We start from the raw sequence: 7,671 nt of genomic DNA, 5'->3' as shown, positions 1-7,671 counted from the left end.
ATCTTAAGATTAAATGTGATTCAATAAAATGTATATTATTGCACAAATCAGAGCAAATGTGAGGAAGACAGGTCCCACCTCAGTGACTTGGAGGCTGGAAAATCCATAAAAAGTATAGCATAAAACCAACAATGCCATGAAGAGGGTAAAACTTGCAAAATATCAGTGGTTCCTGGATTGGGTTCTGTGGCAAAAAGTGGATCAGGTCCATGCCATAGCTAGTCAGAGAAAAGGTTCCCACCCCAGGGGTTCAGACCATGATTTCCACTACAGAGCAGAAGAGCACAAACATCTGTCTTCTCTGAGCATGCTAAGGTGACTCGCATGCCATGAGGACGACCTGCTGGGTGTCAGAGGTGAGATACCTTCTGCCACCACTGGCAGTGACAGAATTCCGGCAAGGTCTGAGCAGGTCAGAATATGAAATGCAGCTCCTGAAAACTTCCTGTAACTGGAATGCGTGGTAGATGGCTCCTCACAGAGACTCTCTAGTGTTGTTACACTGAACAAAGAAAGAGCATATTTCCTGAACGTTTAAGGCCATTTTCTTATGTGGAATTTCTTTTTCATGCTGAATGGGTTTAGATCTAGGCTGGAAGGTTTTTCCATATCTGCTGATTCATAAAACTGATTTGAGTCATTAAGTTTTTGGTGTTGAATCAGAGCAGACAGCGGAAAACTTTCTCAGGTTGGCTGCAGTCCTAATGCCTTTTTCTAGTGTGAAGTTTATGGTGTTGAATGCGGCTATAGTTTTGGCTAAAGGATTTCCCACATTCACTGCATTCATAAGGCCTTTCTCCAGTGTGAATTCTCTGATGTAGAAGGAGGCTAAAACTTTGGCTAAAGGATTTCCCACATTCACTACACTCGTAAGGCCTTGCTCCTGTGTGAACTCTCCGGTGTTGAATGAGGCTGGAGCTTTGTCTAAAGGATTTCCCATTTTCATTGCACTCATATGGCCTTTCTCCAGTGTGAACTCTCCGATGCTGAATGAGGATAGAACTTTGGCTAAAAGACTTCCCACATTTGTCACATTCATAAAGCCTTGCTCCAGTGTGAATTCTCCAATGTTGAATGAGGCTGGAACTTTGTCTAAAGAATTTGTCACATTCAGCATAAGGTCGTGCTCCGGTGTGAATTCTCTGGTGCCGAACAAGTTTGGATTTGCATCCAAAAGCTTTCCCACATTCACTACACATGTAAGGCCTTTCTCTAGTGTGAGTACGTAGGTGCTGAACAAGTTTACATTTGAACCTGAAGGCCTTTCCACACTCACTACACTCAGAAGGCTTTTCTCCGGTGTGGACTGTCTTATGCTGAACAAATGTATGCTTATAGCTGAAGGTTTTCTCACATTCACTGCACTCAAGCAGTCCTTCTCCAGTGTGAATTCTTTGGTGCTAAACAAGTGTATATTTATGACAGAAGGCTTTTCCACATTCACCACATTTGTAAGAACTTTTTCCACTGTGAAAGGACCCCTCACACTTTGTACTGCTGTGTATACTCAGTACTGCTTTGGGAGTGGCCTGATGCTGGAGAAGTCCCAAACTGGCCAAGGAGTCCTTTTCAACATCCTCACAGGTGAAAGGCTTCCCTAATGAATGGCGTCCATAGGTCTTCACAAAGGAAGTCCTGTCCATGTTCTCGCTATTTGGTTTTCTCCCACTGTGCTCATTCTGGTGTTGGTGAAGATTTACACTGAAACAGAATTGTTTTCCACATGCCACAAATGTGTATGATTTCTGCCCAGGATGTGTTCCTTGATGCTCATCCAGGTACGAATTATCTTTCATGACAGGAACATGCTTCTCACAGAGATGAATCTTCTGGGTGGTTGGACTTGGCTCTGAGATCCTGATCTGTGGCATTCTTCCCAGAGAAACATTCTGTCAGAAAGGTGCCTCCTCACTCTCTCTGCCACACAAACAATCTGAAAGCAGAAATGCTAGTTATATACATGTTGTCTCAGGAGACAAGTGGCACCCACATTATAAATATGTGCCTGACATACCAAAGAATGAATACACATACCAAAGAATGAGACTGTTCTCAGGATGGAGGAGTTGGGAGGCAAGATGAGGAAGGGGCTTCTTTGCAGTACTGTGATTCTAAAAGGCTCTCTAAGAAGCAGGATCACAAGATGAAAGTAGATCAGAATGTGACGCAGCACAGTAAGGAGAAGCAGGCAGAGTTTCTGACTTCTCTGAGAATGACCTCCAGGAGGGGTGTTGCTCACATGTGAGTATCATGAAGAAACAGGAAAATAACTGCTGGTGAGTAGCTGGTGTTCAAGGACTACCGGGTATATGTGTTCACCAGCTATTATGCATGAGCCAATGCTGGGAACACTGCGAAGGCAGAAGTGGAAAGGAATGGGTAACTGACAGATGTAGGAAGTTGCCAGCAGCCAGGGACTAGAGGACAGAGTAAAAATGACAAACTAGTCAAGTATCAAGAATAGGGAAGAAAAGGTGAAAATGAGGTGTGGCCATTTAAATGGCACCAAAACACTAGTTTGAACAAGTTCCTGGTATTATGTGAACACAGCCCTGACATCATGTCCTGTCTCAGCTGCCAATCAGCAAGACCAGTTCCCCTCTGGCCCCTCCTGCCATGGCAGGAGTGATATCATTCTGTGACATGTCCAGAAGTCTCCCCCACAACCCAAGTTGGGCAACTACATGGGACTTGGATAATGTAAATCCTAAAGTTAAGACAGGACATATAAGTGGTCAGTACCAGCCTGCCATGACAAATCGTAGAAAACTAAACGTTACAAAAAAACCTCACACAAAGGTCTCCAAGAACAGCGCATAGTAGATGTAAGTAGTGTCTGTCTCAATGATGGTAATTCTCGGCACATGCAGACATGTAGAACTATCCGAAGAAGGGAGCAAAACCTGAAGCAAGTATGTAACATGGATCTGCAGAAATCACCCAGCCAGGAAGGGGTCAAGCAAGGTGGGATCCATCCAGCTGACTGTCAACACTACCTAGAAGGACGACCCAGAATCCTTTGCTACTAGACTTCAGGGCAGTAGGTGTTGAGGGAGCAGGGAGAGCAGAGGGCAGTGCTAACAGTCCAGTCCAAGCAACAATAGCACCTACCCAGGGAACTAGGAAAGGTTGTAGTGCCCAAGGTCTGGATGGAAGGACAGAGCAGCCACTAGGGAAAAGCAGAAAGGCAAACTTGCTACCTAGGTCACTGTGATGGGTGTGAGGGCCTTACCCAGGGAGGTTATCAGTGCCAAGTTCTCCAGCATCACATCATGGTATAGGCATCTCTGAGCCTCATCAAGGAGACCCCATTCCTCCCAGGAGAAGTACACGGCCACATCCTCCAAAGTCACATTGTCCTGTCATGTTGGGGACAGATGAAACCACAGCCTCCCTCCTGAGGACCGACAATCCACCCCACACATCTACCCCATACCCATTCCCTTCCCAAGCTCTCCACTTTAGAGGAGAAACCAGGATCTGATGCCACTGGTATCGCTCTTTCCTCATGGTTCTATTAATCAACGTGTCCAGCCCTCAGCAACCACAGGCAAGCAGGCAGAGATACCATCTACACTCAGGAACTGGATTACAAGGCTGCTTCTCTTCCTGACAGGCAATTTCCCTGGAGTCCTCCACATCATGCCTCACAATAAAATTTGGGGTCACCCATCACCTTTAAGTCTCCAGTACCAGGACCCAAGACCATCAATTCCCACTCCCTCTCTCCACATGCACATGCACCTCTCACATCCTCAGACCCAACACGTGCATCCCCACAGCCACTGCTGATTCCCTGCCCCACACCATATACATCTCCCGGGACTTGCTCCGTGCTACCTGGCACACGGCATCCAGAGAGAACTTGGCAAATTCAAACAGGATCCAGTACTCCCCCAGACCTCCGATGGGTCCCACACCAGGGGTAGCCCTGGATGCTGCTGCAAAGGCCTCTCTGCCTATCTCTAATCCTTGCTTCAACATTAGTCACATGGAACCACACATGAATTTCTGATGCCCATGACCCCTCTCCCAGTTCTGTCCTGCACTTGCTGCCCCTTCAGGAGCCACAACCTTCCTCTTTCCACCAAAACCTCATTCAAAGCTCAGCCATACTGGCAGCCATACCAAGCACAGTGATTCTCACAGAAGGCCACGCTTGCCCCAGACCATACACACCGGCAAATGCCCCAGAACCCACCAAAGCTCATCACAAAACTGTAGTAAACCCATCTTATCTCAAGCAGTCCTCCTCATCTATCTCTCGTCCACTCAAGCAGTCCTCCTCATCTATCTCTCGTCCACTCTTCCCTTGGAAGTCCTGGCCACCTCCCACGACCAGGCTCTCCACATACTCCCTTCGTGGTTACTTCTCTCCTACCTCGGTATTTATGATACACATTGCCCCCAACCACGTGCCCAAGAAATAGATCCAGCCCTTGGAACTCTTACTCTTCTTTCTGACCTGCTAATAACATTACTGCCGTGAGGGGAGTCCCACTTTCTAAATAGGACCCTCAGCTCCACCCTGGTGCACACAGCAGCCACCACTTCCAGATGCCTCCATCCTAAACCTCACTCCAGATTCCAGACCTGTGTCCAGCTGCCCACTTGATGCCACTACTCATTTTTTCTCTGGCGTATCTCAGAATCTTAACATGGCCCCACACAAAGCCTGATATCCCCAGTGAGAACCACTCCTGCTACTGACCTTCCCATCTCAGTTGATCTACCTTCTACCCTACTTGCTGCTAAGACCAAAACTTTAGTGTCATATCCGACTCCTTCCTTTCTCTCTCACCCTCAAAATCAGCCCTTCTGGAAACAGAGATCCAGAATCTAAACACTTCTCCCACCTCCACAGCCAGCACTCTGGTCCATGAACACTCACCTGCACGATCGCAGCAGTAGCCTCTTCCCTGGTCACTCTACCTCCTCCCTCAATCCCAAAGTCTGTTTTCCACTCTGCAACCAGATGGAGCCTGTTCAGACCTAGGTAAGACCATCTTCCTCCGTTCCAAATCTCCCATTACATCCATTATAGCTGCCTGACTTCTCAGGCAACCGTTGCCAAAACGAACTCCATCCCCTGCTCTTTGTTTCTGAGAGAACGGAGACCTGCTGCGCCCTCTTCCCACACTGCAAGTGTTTGCACTTGCTTGTACCTGTTCCTGAGGTCAGCGTCTACACCTCTTTCCGTTGGTGGCCAGCAGAGCTCCGTATCATCCTCAGCCTGGACTCAAAATGAGTCTAGATTACGCCCTGGCCTTTGGATCGCTCCCGCATCCCCAAACTAAAGGGCCGGCAGAAGAGCGGGTGAAGAGTCCCCGGACATCGCATCTCAAAGTTGATACGGGGGAGGGATCCACACCAGCGCGGGAGGGACACCCTCCACTTCACTGTGCAGGTTCCGTAAGTGCTACTGCAGCCTCGAGACCCGAGGGCAGAAGCACGTCACAGAGGCTGGGGGCCACGGTGCATTTCAGAGGGCTTGAACCTCCAACCCCGTAGGCCAGACCTTGAGCTGAAAGGCTAAATAAACTCGGGATTCCAGTTCTCTGGACTTACTCTTCCCAGTTCTGTAACTTGGACCCACCTCCCAGTGCTTCAGTGTCCTCACTGTCGCTCCAGTCTGTTCTCCCTCTGAGCAGCCCTTGGAAAAACTTTTAAAACCCTAAATCAGACCGCGACCCTCTTCTCTTCACAACCATCCACGGCTCCCATGGCTCTCGGGGCAGAGGAACCGCACCTGGGCCCGCCAGCGCAGGCGTGGATCCGCCTCACGCTCCGTCCCCTTTGGGCAGAATCCTCCACTCTGAGGCCCCCTGCAGCCCCCGCCCCGGCGGCCCCTCAGCCCGGAGCCCGCTCCCGCACGCAGCCCGCTGGCGCTCACACACGCGCCCCCACCCACCGGAGCATCCCTGTCCCGGACACCGGGCCCTGGGCCGCAGGGCCGCCAGCAGGCGCCCCGCGCTCGGGCCTTTGGGGTCTGGGTCGGGGGCTGAGGGGAGGCCCCGGGAGACAAGCGTTTACCTCAGCCGAGTCCCTGGGCGCGGCCGCCGCCATCGGACTCAGTGACCGAGCAGACACCCGGGCCGGCGATCCCCGTCCCGGCCCCCGCGCTGGGCAGCCCGCGTGGCGTCGCCTGCCGCGGGCCTCAGTCTGTGCGGCGGGGGCAGCCTCTCCCCTCGCGCCTTCTCGGTCTGGTCAGTCCCAAATCCGCCAGACGGTGCCGCAACAAACCGAGGAGCGCCCAAAACCGCTGCCACAGCGAGCACGCCGGAAGTCCCGCCCCAAGAGCTATCAAACGCGCAGAAAAACTCTTCTCTTGTGCCGTCATTGGCTCAGCCCGCAGCCCGTCGGCGCGGCGCCCTCTGGGTAACGTAGTAGGAGCCGCGGCGAAGACGTTCTCACCAGAACCGTCCCAAGGGCTCGGAGCTTCTGCGAAGGGTCTAATGAGGTTCCGGAGGCTTCCTTAAGGGATTCGCGCAGATTTATAGGGGTGCTGTCTACAAGTGGAAAAAGTTCTTAGAAACATGATTTCAGACTCCCTGAAGCTCAGCAGGCTCCCAGAGCATAAAACCAGTACTTTAGGTGCCCCCCAAGGCTACTGATACAAAGGGACATATTCCATTAAGTTATTTCGACATAAAACATGCACATTCTTAGCTGTACACGAATAAACATTATCTTATTGTTCTTCGCATGCCATGAAACTTCAAGAGTCAGAAGTGAGTTGTTGAGTTTCATTATGTTCAGTCAGGAACAAGAGGAAAAGACTAGATAGGTTCATGACGGGAAGATAGAAGAGGGAAGTGGGATTGCCCTGAAGCAACTGCACAAGGGTGAAGCTTCGCCTCTGGGTCCCAGAGAAAACGTCTCTCCTCCCTGTATATGTGACTGAGTCCTACCCATTGAGGAACAGCTTAATCCATAGGGTATTTCTTTTCCTATATTCCAAGATATCCAACTCCTTTCAGCAGTCAGACATATATCTCAAGTGGAGAGAAACTAAACAAACGCTACTTTAAAAAAAAAAAGATTTTATTTATTTGAGAGGGAGAGCACAGAGGAAGATGGAAAAGCAGACTCCCCACTGAGCTGAGAGCCTGAGGTGGGGCTTGGTCCCAGGACCTTGGGATCATGGCCCAAGCCGAAAGCAGATGCTTAACCGACTGAGTTACCCAGGCGCCCCCAACAAATGCTATTTTGGTACTGGACAGTGGCTGCAGACTTCACACTCAGCATAATTGCAAAAGGAGCACATGAATCCCAATATCAAGGAGGTACCTGAATCTCAAGAGGAAGGGAGCGCCTGAACTGCATGGTCCCATCAGCTTGCTGGGAAATGATGATCATTTCTCCTGTTACTGAAGGGAAATTTCTGCAAGAGGAATTCAGATTATCTCTGAAAGACAGTAGTGAAATAGAAATGACAGAGTTATTGATGGTGTTTATGTAGTTCTTTAAAGATAGTGGCAGGAAGCTCTGGGGAAACATCAGGGAAGGGTGAAAAAATTTAAGACCTCAGTGAATTTGAGAAGTCATTTAGGTATGAGAGAATCCACTGAGCATGTGTCTGTCTTGGAACCTTGGTCACTCGAATATATTGTCTCCACAAGGGGATTCTTTTTCATTCATGAGCACATTGAACAATACCAGGTTGGGGAG

General features: G+C 49.8%; 1 pseudogene; it reads right to left on the bottom strand.

The window, feature by feature from the left end:
• Positions 1 to 534: 534 nt before the first annotated feature.
• On the bottom strand, positions 535 to 6,138 carry LOC116861124 (annotated as a pseudogene).
• Positions 6,139 to 7,671: the final 1,533 nt, after the last annotated feature.

This window comes from Lontra canadensis, unplaced genomic scaffold (genome assembly GCF_010015895.1).
Source record: "Lontra canadensis isolate GAN:19392208 unplaced genomic scaffold, GSC_riverotter_1.0 scaffold191, whole genome shotgun sequence".
NCBI classification, from domain to species: domain Eukaryota; kingdom Metazoa; phylum Chordata; class Mammalia; order Carnivora; family Mustelidae; genus Lontra; species Lontra canadensis.
Note: the sequence above shows the minus strand (reverse complement) of the source record. Positions and strands in the feature narration are given on the sequence as shown.